This window comes from Condylura cristata, unplaced genomic scaffold (genome assembly GCF_000260355.1).
Source record: "Condylura cristata isolate star-nosed mole 26May11 unplaced genomic scaffold, ConCri1.0 scaffold00004, whole genome shotgun sequence".
NCBI classification, from domain to species: Eukaryota; Metazoa; Chordata; class Mammalia; order Eulipotyphla; family Talpidae; genus Condylura; species Condylura cristata.
The window spans coordinates 72,457,165-72,471,372 of NW_004567105.1; the positions used below are offsets into that span (position 1 = coordinate 72,457,165).

The 14,208-nt window shown below is 38.7% G+C and overlaps 1 protein-coding gene across 4 annotated transcripts in view; it reads left to right on the forward strand.

Annotated features, from left to right (window-relative positions):
- GADL1 (glutamate decarboxylase-like 1) overlaps nucleotides 1-14,208 on the forward strand; it is a 573,172-nt gene that overhangs the window by 484,474 nt on the left and 74,490 nt on the right. The gene's annotated exons all lie outside the window — the stretch shown is intronic.

Sequence of the window (14,208 nt, forward strand, 5' to 3'; positions counted from 1 at the left end):
ATTTAACTTTTATTCACTTTCTCCTACTTTCTTTTTATTTTTATTTAGTAAGCATGTTTTTTTGCATTTGAGAACAGTTTTGACTCTACTTCTTGAGTTTTGTTCAGGAGTGTTCACAGTTAAATTATTTTCTAATTATTTATCATAGCTGTGTAGATTTACTATTTGAGCCAGTAGTGATTTAGAAAAAAAAAATTGATTTTAACCTTCCAAGTGCTTAAGATATGTATGAAATTCATATGCATGAAATTCTAGTTTGTTTAATTGTAGTCAGAAAATGATCAGAATGAAACCAGAGATCAAGTGTAACAAATTTTTTTCCCTTTCAACTTACAATATCCTCTGGAAAGTTATCCTGTCATCCAGAATTTTTTCTGGAGTGTGCCATCTTTTCTAAGTAGACAATGTTCATCCAAATTGGAAAGGGGAAAAGTGTTAGAAGGATCAAGTGTTAAATAAAAAATATGCAAATCCAGAGCGATCAAGATCAATTAGGGCTTCCCTGAAAGAATAGGATATAGGGCCCTCCCTAGTGGCTCAGCCGGTTAAAGCACAGCACTAAGAAGCTAAAACCACTTCAGCATGAGTTTGAAACGCTCGCTCCCCCACCCCCAGGTGATCTACATGGAGCAGCAGACCTGTCTTGACCTGCAGGCTGCTCCCCTCAGTAATTGTACTTTGTCAGTCAGCCTGTTCTGCTCCCCACTCTGTCTATGGTGAATCCTCTCACCGCCCTTGCACCTCTGGCCTGTACCCCAGTTCTGTGTGCATAAATAAATAAATCTTTAAAAAAAAAAAAGAATAGTCTATATAAGCTCTTTCCTTTCTGTGCTCAAGTTCTAGGTGAGACTCGGAGAGCTGGGAATGTCACCTTCACCCCCTTTCTCTCATGTCAACATGGTAAAGCAGGAATGAAAGAGAAATGGTTATCTCTAGGCAGAAGAGTGCCTGTGATATTCCCCAGTCTTCCTGCAGATTTCACAGTGACAGGGAGAGCATCCAAAAGTGACTGAAAATGAGCAAAAAGACATATCTCATGTGATCTGTCAACTCAGGGCCATGGCAGGGCTTCTGACATAAGCAGGAAGATGGAAAGACCACCTGGGATGCATTAGGGATGGAGCGTGTTGTCGCACAAAACAGCAGTGATCAGGCTGGAGAAGCAGATGATCACTCCAATGTCAGTGTGCCACACTGGGCAAGTGAAAGTGCAGGATGCTCAGTTAAACTGACTGTCAGAGAAGCAACATAAAATACTATATATAAGTATATCCCAAGTATTGGATGGCATCTCCTTACACTAAAATGGTTGGTTTATTTGGTTGTATTTAAGTAATACAGTTCAGTAATATGTAATTAAGTTCAGTAATATGTTTTATATTTTATGTGGCAACCCTCCTTAGTGGCTTTTGTGACTGGCCTGATGAGGTTAAATAAAGAAGAGGAGGAAGAAAACTCAGGGAAAGGTCTTGACAGACTATGTTTATGCCCAAATGATCTATGAAATCTCTCAATTTGAGTCCTTTTGGAGGTATTTAGATAAGATATTTTGTATTAGAAGTAAATATAATTCTAGATCAGAAATGTTTTCAGATAAGAAAAGTATAGTGGCATTTTTACACATCCATTATGATATTTTGAAATTCCTAACATTTTATTTTAAGATTTATTTATTTGTGCATACAGAACTGGGGCACAGGTCAGAGGTGCAGGGGTGGTGAGAGGATTTCACACCACCATTCTGTCTCTGTGAAAACAGAGACAGAGTGGGGAGCAGAACAGGCTGACGGGTGAAGTACATCGAAGTACACAGCGGGTGATTCAGGAGAGGTCTGCTGTGCCATGTGGTCACCTCCTGGGCGTGGGGCAGGGATTGAACTCATGCTGAAGTGGCTTTAGCTTCTTAGTGCTGTGCTTTAACCTGCTGCGCCATCGAACAGACCAAAGATGATGACACTTCACTGTATGAGCATTACATCTTGACTCAAGAAACAGCACAAGCTGAATTAGGATCTCTCAATGTTGATCCCAAATTCTAGTCTTTACCTCTTTCCAAATTCCTCAGTCAGACCAAGGTGGGAGTGGGGGTGGGGTGGGAGAGTTGTAAAATAGGATCAACTCCATGGAGAAGGGAAGTAAGGGCCGTAGTTAGCTAGGTGAAAAACCTAAATTATGTCTGCTCCATCGTTTGCTGGGACAATGTACTAATGAATTACTGAGTTTCAGACCAGGTGGGAAGACTGGAAAGGAGCTAGCAAGATAGATGGTCTCTTACGCATTTCTAGCTCTACAGCAATTGTCATAAAGTTCACGGCTTCTGTTTTGTATGGCTACTCTCTTCCCAGTACATTTCATTATGCCTGTGTCATGAAATAGAACGTGCCGCTATTCTCTGTCCTTTGGATCTTATCTTGACATATTCTTCTGTTTTATTAACGGTTTTAGACAGCACCATAGTGCAGATTAAACTCTCGACATCCAGTTACAGAAATACCAATGCATTCATTTAAAATACTGTCAGAATCTCTGTGCCACGTCAGTATCCAACTTGCCAGAGATGTAATGGAATACAAAGCCTTTTTCAGAGCAAGTGAGAGTGAGGCATTTATATATTAAAGGAAAGATTGTTTTCTGCTTGTGAGATAGCAACAGCAAGCATTAGAGTATTAGTCACTCTAACAGGTTTTATTTCCCAATTATGAAAATTATAGATCCCCCTTCACTTAAAGGGTTCAATTGAAATCCAGCAGAAAATCTCTAGGAGAGTGGAGTTCTTTAAATGTCTCCTTAATTTACAAGGAGTGGATTGGGGAAGTGACTCATCCATGATTGGTGCTGTGGCTAATTTTCTAGTCAGGAGTTTTGTGTGCCTTAGAGTCTGGTATGGGCTTCACAGTTTAGTAATGGATTAATGTGAGCCCAGGAAGCTTTTTTAATATTGAGGTGTTTCCTCCCAGTGACTACATTGCTTTAGATATTCTTGAGAAAGGCCATCACTTATATTCAAGGCATTTGTCATAATTATTAAGAACCAAAAACTGACCTGTCAGTGTAGAGGGGCACTGACACTGAGCAGGTGAAACTTGACTGCATGGGGATGGAACATGGCGTGGGAGAAGGAGAGCCTTCCTCTCATGAGGCTGTGCGATGCAGTTATTCCCTGATTTATGACAAGTGCCAAGCAGTCAGAAGTGAGAATTTGTGCATGGAGCTGGAGTAAGGTAGTGTCCAGACAACGCACGTACCAAGTATCTGGGACCCACAGAGATGTGTGGGAAGGGTGTATGGGAGATGGGGCTGGGAGTGATCGAAGTTAGCACGTGCATGATGGCCCTGGCCATCATGCTAAGAGGACATTCACATTCCTCTAGGCAGCTGTTGCTCTGTGTGAAAAACCAGACCTCTTCCTTGCCCACCCAAAACCAAAATTTTATCCCATAAATTTTGTGCAAGCACCCACTTTTCCAGGGAGGCTTCTTGCTTTCTCAGCTGCTTTTGAGGCCTCTTCTTTATCCAAGCATTTGTTCAAGACATTTTGCAAAGCCCTGTCTATGGTCTAATCATATGCTTATCATCTGCATTGAATTAGAGGCTCCTTTCTGGTCTCATGCAAGACCTAGAGGTCTGGGTAAGCGAGATGGACAGATAAATGAGTGTACAAACTTATCAGTCACTTATTCCTCATCTCAGTCTCTCCCCACTGTGGAGGAGGAAGCTGAGTACAGAAAGTATAAATAACATGCCAAGGCCACAACACTAGTAGTGGTTGAGCAGGCATCCAGAACTCTGGGGCTCTTTCCACATCCATGCTTCTAATCACACAGATTCTATGTTACCAAAGCAATATGACAGGCTGTGGATCCACATCTTTTTCTGACTTAAGCTAAGAACTTCAGAGCCACAATGATCCTTAGAAATAGACAAATTAATTTGAAAAGATAAAATATGAGTGTGTTATCCCCTTAAGACTATTACAAAATGAGACACTAGAGTTAATGATTCTGCTAATTCTCACTCTTCCACATGCCCAGTTAGGCTGGTTAAACTGACCTGTAAATCTTCTCTTCACTCTGTTTGTTTCCCACACGTTGCCTCTAGGTTTTCCTCATTGGTCTTTCCTTCTCCAACCCAGGGTATATAGTTTCTGTGCAGAGAGACACTGTCCCCCGGACTTTTAGACAAAGTTGTTCTAAATATACCCATTGTTCATTAAAAAGCTTTTGGCATAAAAATATAATTCTCATACTTAGAGACCAATTGAGTCACAGAATCTTCTAGAAATCATCTCATCCCTTGCTTTTAACCCACCATTTTTTCCCGCCTTTGTTTTTTTTTCTGCTCTTTGGCTAGCAGTTACTTTCACTTGCTGTTTGCTTATAATGAGCTTCTGCCTTGTGATTCATAGCTCTTCCAGCCACATCATTCCAGCAAAGACACATTACCAGTGACAAAATACAACCTTAAAACAAAGCAGAAAAATTCACCCAGGTTTAAGCAGTTTCTTCACAGAATATTCTTTTCCCTCTTGAAGTGGTAACATAACAAAGGAAATTAGAATGATAGACCAGTGTGAATCTGACTATTAAACACTATTCTTTGTAGAAATTATATGAAACATTTCTCAATACCAAGAAGAAAATATTGTATGGCAATTTTATTTTCCAAACTGAGTATTCTATTTTAGAAGTTACATGGTTACTCTATAAAAGAGAATAAAAGCTTATGTTTAATGTAAATAAAAAGACAGTAGGTTGGAGCCTTTATGTAAATATTTAACTTTTCCTATTTCTACAAATTTGAAAGTAGTTGTCTTAGCATGATCCTCATTGGTATATCTTCAAACAGGGATCTGCATATTATACCCTTTGGGCAGAGTCCAGCTTGACACCTGTTTTGATAAATAAAGTTTTCTTGGGACACAGCCACGCCCGTTCATTTACATACCCTACATGGCTGCTCTCTGCTAGAACTGCAGAGTTGAGTCAGAGATTATACAACTGGAACAGCCAAAAATATTTACTATCTGTGCTTTTATAGAAATTGTCCATCCTGTTTTAGAACATCGAAAGGAGAACACTTGGACTCCCCCGACTTCAGACCCACAGTTTGAACTAGGAATTTGGGGATTAAATATGGTTTTTCAGTGGGTAAACCTACCTCATAGACATGTGTTATGTTTCAGCCTTTCCTTGAGCCTGTCCTGCATGATTTTGACAAGTGGCTTAATGTTTCTGATCTCTAGTTATTTTATCTGTAAGGTGGAGGCATGTCCTAATTTGAAGAATGACTAACATTAAACAAGATAGTGTTCAAAGTGTGCAAATGTGTTGCCAGCCATGCAGTGGGTACTGGTGAATGTGATTTCTTTGTCCCTTGTTATGTCCAAATTGAGGAGTGAGTCAAATGTGAATGCATAGATTATTCTGGCTGAACAAATGTCCACTTGTATAGTGGAAAAGTTGTTTGTCATTTTAGCACATTTCTGTATTTTGTCATGAGTCTTAAAAAAAAATACTGTTGTCCTCTACGTCATGGGTAAAATAAAAGTTTTACCAAGTGCTTCTGGAATCATTTTAAACTGCTATTTAAGGCTAATCTTAAGTAGGATTGCAAATGGTTATGGTAATATCAACAATTCCCAACAACTCTTTTAATGGAGTTTATACAAAGAACAACAGGGAACCTGCATTTTTGAAATTACAGCTCTGCATAGCATTCCCCAACCCCCCATATAAAATCAATCTTCTATCTGTATTTCAGACCTCAGAGGTCAGACCTCTGGAGGATACTCAAACTCTAAGAAATGTAGGCCAGCAGCAGAGCTGCTGACCATGTAAATTCTGTTTGAGAAGGAATCAAGCCCTCTTTAAAAGCATAACAATAAGCTGGTGAGACAGACTGTTTGTGTCAAATATCATGCTCCTGGTGTGGAATTGTTCTTCTAGCCTCCTTCCAAAGCAGTTCATTTGTTGTGTCCATGTCGTCCAGTTTGAAAGACATTGTTTCCACATAGATCTGTCTACCGATTTTGGAGAGATGCAGCTAAATCAACTAGACTGAAGAACTGTGTCTTGTGTTGATAAACATTATTTTCTAGACATTCACTTAAACATTATGCTGTGAACACTCCTCCCCGGGAGGTAGACTGCAGGGCAGCAGCTTTGTCCTTATTTTACAGGTGAATAAAAATGTGATGTGAGGAGGAACAGTGGTGCAATTGACATTTACACAGTAAATTGAGCTCAGAAATAACAAGTGACTACTAGTCGCTTTTGCTGTGTGAACATTACCAAGTGTGCCAAGAAATTGGCCAAGAATCATTCTCCTTTCATTTACCTTCCAGCTGCATTTCGTGCGCACATATTATTCCAGCCTTCGTTGTGTTCCTCTCTTTCCTTTTTACACTTTTCCCCACCATCTGGTCTCCTATGTTCCCTTTCTTCTTCTTTTTTTTTCTCCCTCACTCCCTTTTTCTCTCTTTATCTTGCCATATCATAGTTTTGTAAACTACCTTAAGTCCCTTTTTTTGCTACAAAGTAGGGTGCAAATAAATCTATATCAGATAGACTCAGAGAAACTCAGAGCTGGAAGTAATTCAGGGAGAACAAAGTTCACAGTTCCTCCCATCAGAATGGAGTGAGCAAAGTGTATTCATGGCGCCATTGATATGATTGTTTTCAAAATGTTTGTTCCATATCACAAATAGAAAATTGTAAAATGGAAAATATGAGGGTTGTGAGAGTTATTTTCTTTCTCTTTTTTAATGCATCTTCTCATCTGTGCCCTAATCCTCAGAAATATGTTTCATAACTTGGAGCTTTTAACTAAGACTCTGGCATTATTCATATCCAACCTGTATCCTTTTTATTTAGGTGCATAGAATAGTCATTCTTCACTTTTATTCACACATAAATACAACATTGGTAGTGGGTGCTAATAACACAAAAAGAAGCAGATAATCATCCTGGTTTCTCTGCTTTTTGTAAAAATTCAACACTTTAGAGTTATTTAGTTACAATAAGAATATAATGTCAACTGAAATGTCTAGATCAAAATTTTTCAGCAGGTGAAGACTCATCAGCACTCTCTAAACTGGCTGAATATTTAAATCACCAGGAAAGTCTAAAAATAACATCATCCTTATCCCACATTAAAGACTGACTTTTTGGTCTGGAGTAAGCATCCTGCATTGATACTTTTTTAAAAAAGAAAGAAAATAAGAATGCTTCAGGTAGTTCTATTATTTCCAAGGGTTGAGAATCTTAGTACTAATTGGCTTTAAATTGACATTCAGTTGTAAATCACATAAGCTTTTTCTTTTCCTTTTTAATGAAAAGTCAGAATAAAATGGAATAAAAAATATTAGTATGCATTTCATGCGGTAAGGATGGATTCCATAGCATAACATTTTGGTTTTAGTTTCCTTTATATTAGGGTCACTTTTTAAAAATAATTTATGATTGTGAGTTGTAGTCAGACTTTGAAAAACACCATTTTATGTTATCTTTTACAGATGTGTATTGACAGTTGCTAGGGAAAATCTCCATCTATCCTAAGAGAGAAGCCCAGTTGCGCTACTTTTAGATGCTTATAGGGCAAGGAGAGCTATTGCCAAGTGATCTCTGCACTATCAAATGTTCCTTGTCTATTTGTAGAAACACTGACACATTCTCTAGGACAGTGAGCCCAATTCCCCTCTCTTGCAGACACCATCACTACTTAAAATTAAGTTGCATTTCTTAAAATATCTTTTAGCTCAGTCTCCTCATTTTCAAATCAGCTTATTAACCCTTAGCTAGGAGGTGTTTAAAGGTTTACCCTAGAAGAAAATAGAGGGAGAGTGAGAAACAGACCTAGCACTAAAGTATATTATCAGTTCTCTGAAAAGTTCTATCAGGTCTGCATGTCTAGAATTTACCAAGATTTTCTGGAATCTTCCAGAAGACTCTCTGCAAATTAAAATGGGATCTTGGTATTAAAATTAAATGCTCAAGTACTCCAGGAAAGTCAGTTGTTTTCAGAGATAATATCAAACCAATTAGACCCAAATATTAGTAAATATTAGTAATATTAGTAAATATTAGTAGTTCATATAATGATAATGTAGACACCTCTGAAGAAAGCTAGTGTATTTCTACTTTCACTGGCCACACCCCATTGGTGAGCATGGTGCTTTTTTCTCATATTATGGTTGACATTATTGGGCTTTACAGATATTGTCCTTTACAGATTGAAGGTACCTATCAAGTCTCTTGGCACCATTTCTCCAAGGGCTGTGCTCACTTTGTGTCACATTTTGGTAATTCTAGAATATTTGAATATTTTATTATTGTATATGATAGAATGATCTGTGATCAATGATCTTTGCTGTCACTATTATAATTGCTCATTTCACCATAACTGCACTCCTATTGAATGGCAAATGTATTTAATGTTGTGTGTGTTCTGACTGCCCCACCAATGAACTACTCTTCTCTACACCCCTTCCCCAGGTCCTCAAGATATAATATTGTGCTTTATGATTTGGCTGTGGGTATAGGTGAGCATGCTCTGAAGGGTTGCTGTTTCCTCCCGGTACTTGGCTGTGATGTGGCTGTGGAACGATTTGGAGAAAGACCAGCCAGAGAGACACATGGAGGAGGTGATCAGATCAGAGGAGGTGACAGCCTTGAGGAAACTGAAATTTGCTCAGCTAGGGGATTGGATTGCCAAGGAAGAAAGCTGAATTGCTATACACACCATGTGTGCAGTCCCTTTCTGTGGCTTATCCCTTCAGCTGGGAACAGAGCAGTAGAATCTGTTTAGTAACTTAAAATATATACACAAGCATTAAAGAAGGGGAGACTGACCTCAGTTATGTTAAAGAATTTAGGAATTAAAAAAAAAATCAGTCCAAAGACGAAGGCAAATACAGGTGCATATCACATAAAATTTCCCTTCCAAAACATCAAGGATGATTGCTTTCTTAAGAAACATATCTTCATAGGTTACTGTGCAATTAAAAGCATGGAGTATATGAACTGAAACAAGAACTGAAAATCACAATTTTTTTGTTTGTTGGAAAACAGACACAGGCTCCTAGAAACTTTCTGGAAACAGCTTGAATCATATTGACCACTGAGTAGGTTTGTAAAGAGGGATGACAGCACAGCAGTATTTTGAAACGTTGGAGGCTGACATGAACTTTACAAAAAGAGATGCTGGAATGACAGAACAAAAAGCTCAAATATGTCACCACATGGTGGAGGAGAGCAGAGCAGGCTATCCACTGGTATTTCAGAAACTCAAGAACAAGCACCATAAATATCTGTGGTGGTACTTCTATACCTAGCAAACTTCTATGCCTCACATCTTCCAGAAAATACAAGAGAAATAGGGGGGAAAGAAAAGTAAGAATTGGAGAATTCATTGAAGACATATGGAGAGGTTGATGCACTGGAGGTGCTGAGCTGGTGCTGGAGTCCTCTGCAGACTGATTGCCAACAGGGATCATGTGGGTTTAGAGGATTTTTCAAACCACACACAATTCTCAGACTCCTACAGGCTGTTCATGAACTCAGCTCAATTCTGACACTCTCCACCTGGAATTAGTGTCAGATTGCATAGCTTAAAGTCAGCCCCCAAGACCACCCTTCTTGTCAGGTGCCAGCTACAAGCCCCAAGCAAGCCCATGATATGACCAACTGACCACAGATCAGAGGTCCTCTCCAGCACCTGTCACAAGCCCTAGATTATTACCTGTGTTTCTGAGCAACTGGTTATAAACCAGAGGTTCCTGAGATACTCTGTGCTAGAGCAGCTCACAGAACTCACCACCAGATCACCAACTTACACAAAAGGTACAAAAGTGTATGAATCAATAGCTTGGTGGAAGAGATACCTAGGGAGAGGTACAGACAAAAGGTGCGAAGCTTCCATCCCGTTTTCAGGTGCGCCATTATCCACAAGTCTTCACATATTCACCAAGCTGGAAGCTGCATGACCCCCTTTCCCTTGGGTATTTACAGAGGCTTCATAGACAGGGAAGAGTAAGTCAAGGGTTGGACTGAAAGTTCCACCCCTATTCCTGTTGGTTTCCCTGGCAACCAGACTCCTTAGTATATTCCAAAATTTACCTAGGCCCATTAAGCATAAAAAGACACCCACTTAAACTCTGAGGACTCTGAAAGTTACTTAGGAACAGAAAACAAAAGATCAAATATGACAAAAAATTCTCCCATTGTTTTATTGGTTTAGGAGAGTCCAACATCTGGGATCTGTGAGACGCATTCTGTGGGTAAAGACCAAATATAATTGAGCGATACTTTGGTCATCTGCATTAATACACACACACACACATGCATGAATATATATGTATATATATGTTTATATAAGTATAGTTGTCAGAGCACTAAAGAAATCATGCTGTAACACTCTGGGTTCTTCTTGTGATGAATGAATAATCAAAAGAGCATCAGATCGATTAGCAAAGGCAGCACAATTAATAATAATATATATATAATGGGAGTTAACATGCTTGTAATTGCTAAAGAATAATAGAACAGACCAGGAATCCTGCAGTTTAGAAACTGGGCCATCATGGCCAGAGAGAGGGGGCACTTCACATGACAGAAAAGACAGAGCTGAACTGGTATTTACTCAAAGAGAAGATTCTTAGGTAGGTTTACTGATAAAACTACAACTGGATGAGACCTCCAAATCACATTCTTCTTTGCCATACAAGGGAGAACATTATGGCTTCTTTTATCAGGAAAAGAGCAAAAGTTTAGGTCTTATCTCTGCTTTGTTAGAAAAGAAGAAGGACTTAGGCAAGGACAAAAGATTCTCCTAGTCTTCAGAGTCCTCTCTGCTCTTAGGCAGAGTAATCTGTATTCCTTAAGTAAGAATAACAAGCCTCCCAGACTCACAGGGCATTGATTGGCCTCTACTTGCCATAAAGGAGACTAGAAGCCTCCTCTGGATTCCTTTAAGAGTACAGACCTCACTGTATAAATCACAATTATCACAGAGCAGAGATAGGGAAACGCTTGAATGGAATGGTAAAGAGAGTTGAATCAGTTGATCAAAAATAATTGAGGTCATATTATAGACATTTAGAACTCAAAAAGACACCAGAGCACCCATGAAGCACATGGTGACTGAAAACAGTCTTTCAGATGTCAGAGGGAAAGGCTGGTAGAGGGAAAGGCAAATAAGATTTGGTGAAGAGTTCCCAAAACACTGGTATTTATTGCAGAAAAAAAAAAAGCTTTCTTTCAAGCTGAAAGCAATACCAGATGATTTTAACAATGTGATACTCCAACAGAAACTGAAAAAAAATCAATAGAAAGTGAAATGAGTAAATAAATAAACCCAAAAAAGAGAAAGAAATCAAAGAAATGTCATAGAAAATAAAAGATGACTTCTAAAGAATCCAAAAGTGGAATGATACTTTGGATTGTAAATGAACATCTATAGAGAAAAGTGCAGGAATACTGTGAAGAGTCCAGAAAGTTGAAGCTTGGCTGATTCAAGTTGAAGGCGGGTTCCCTGTAAGGGAATAGGTCTTAGAGCTCTGTGGATGACTGGCCCACCAGCACCAATCAGTAACTTCACACGACACTAGAAAAGCAAATGGACATTACACAGAAGAACAGAACCAGGGGGTGCTGAAGATAAAGCCAAAGATTTGATGTTGCAAATGATTTTAATGACCAATTCTATATCCTACCGTAAGGATTTGTAAAGTGTTTGGAACTTAGAAAGAGGGAACATTTGTGAGACTAAAGGAAAATGTATTTCATGAGAAATACAAAAGCAGTGGGTAAATGTCCTTTTATGCACTGGCCTCTTTATCTCTTCATTGGAAAAAATACTATTCAGATCTTTAGGGCATTTTTAAATGATAGTATGTGTTATTGAGTTGTATGTGCCCTTTATATATTTTGAGCATTAACCCTTTATCAAGTACATGACTGTCAGATATTTACTCCCTTTGTGTAGGTTGCTGCTATTTCATTTTGTTCTGTTCTTCTTTGTTGCGCCAAAGCTTTTTAGTTTGAGCTTGTCCCATATGTTTGTGTTATTTATTTATCACTTCTTTATGGTTTTTATTGCTTTTGCTTGCTGTCAGATTTAAAAAATCACCACCAAGATCTTTATCAGGAGTTTATTGCCTATATTTTCTTCCAGGAGTTTTATGGTTTCTGCTCTTACATTCAAGTCTTTAGTTCATTTTGAGCTAATTTTTATTTTTTATGCATAGTATAAGACAGTCCAGTTTCATTCTTTTGTTAATGGCTGTCCAAGTTTTCCAATACCATTTATTGAAGAGATTGTTCTTTTCCTACTGTCTGTTCTTAGCTCCTTTGTCATAAACTAATTGATCATATCTGTGTGGGATTATTTCTGAGCTTTCTATTCTGTTCCATTGATCTATGAGTCTGAGAAATGGTTGAAGAGAGTTAAAAGGTAAAAAGAAGAAAAAAAGAGAGTTGCATGCCATTAATATCTTTTTTCTTTGTAGTTTTCTTTAGATAGGAACAAACTTTCTAACATTTATGAAGTTGAAAACATATAACTTTTCATTAGTTTTTGTTATGTGTTTAGATACAATAGCCATGATATAAAAAGTTATTGTTTTCAATTCTTCCATTTTTTACTTGTTGAAAGTTTACTCAAATCCCTTTCAATAAAGTCAGTACTTAAAAATATGAGACATAGCACTTTGAAGCTATGACCAGCTACTGCAGCATGAGTTTGATTCTCCACATGGCACAGCAGACCTCTCCTCTCTGGCCAACTGCTCCCCTCAGTGTGCATTTCAGTAGATCTGCCTGTGCTTCTCCACACTGTTTCTGGTGAATTCTCTCACCCCCCACACCTCTGGCCTACACCCCAGTTATTGTACACATAAATAAATAAATCTTTTAGTATGTGTGTGTGTATAAATGCACATATATGCATGTATGTATGTGTGTCTGTATAAATATATATATATATAAATCTTTAAACACACACATAAATTAGAAATACATATATGTATGTATGTGTATGCATTTATTTCTCAGAGTCAGGATGAGTCCCCTCTGCACTGTTTTTATTTCTTGGTCCTTTCAGGGAAAAATTTGCTCTTTCATGAACAGTGTTAGACTCAAGGCATGGCTACTGTTTGCCAAGAAAACTCTCCTTTTCCTCCTGCAAACACAAATGAGTGAGGTTATTGTGTCATTGAGTCCAATGGCACCACCCAGGAGTTTTTCCAAGTAATATTCCCTGTAAGTAAAATAAACACAAGAAGATTATGAAGCAGAAATAAAAAATAATGGCATGATTTGAGCCTGACATGAAAATTTGGTTTCACATGCTCAAGAAGTTATGAAGAGGCAAACATGTATAAAAGGTGACAGAGACTAAGTAAGAAAAAGACAGAGGGGAGAAAGGACTCACTGGATAGTCTCATGAGTCATTTTTACTTAAAGTAATGGTTGCTTTTAGAACCTACTTAAGGTCTCTCTCTGACCCAAGTCACCAAGTCAATGAAAGAGTATATTCAGATGACTTTCATGTAAAAGCGGGCCACTGGTTTTACCTTCCCAGTGAAATTATTTGGGTTCTACAGATGCTTTTGGCATTTGCCTTCACTTGTTCTGCCATGTGAGCAGATATTTGGGCTTTGCCTTCAGCGCCTCGGCCCTGCTGCCCTGGGCTCCTCTTTGTCCCTGTCTCCATGTGGTGAGCCTCTGCTGCTGCTCCGCATTGAAGAGCCTGATCAGGCAATTCAGATCTCACTTCAGTGATACAGTCACTTCAGGTTGAAAGTTGCTTTCATTCAAGATCATTTCCATACACAAAAACACATGCAGAGGAACTGCGTGCCCCTCCTCCCTCCTCTGCGGGCACCCTTGTGCTGCTTCAGTATAATGGCAGATCACAGGCTGGTTTGTTCCTGACAAGTCACTTTTGCATCTCCTCAGAGTCTGAGGAAACATTAAAAAAATAAATAAATAAAATAAAAAACCAGTTGATAGTTTAATATTTCATAGATCAGATTTGGGAAAGTGATTGTTGAACTGCTGGGTCTGAGGGGTCCTATTAATTAATAAAAGGGGGGACATCGTGAGTGAACATGCATTTGTAGGCGCTCAGAGGGGGGCCACAATCCCACTGTCCTACTTCCCACATAAAAGTGTCTTGAGGCAAAAGCGACAAATTCCTAATGGGGGGGGG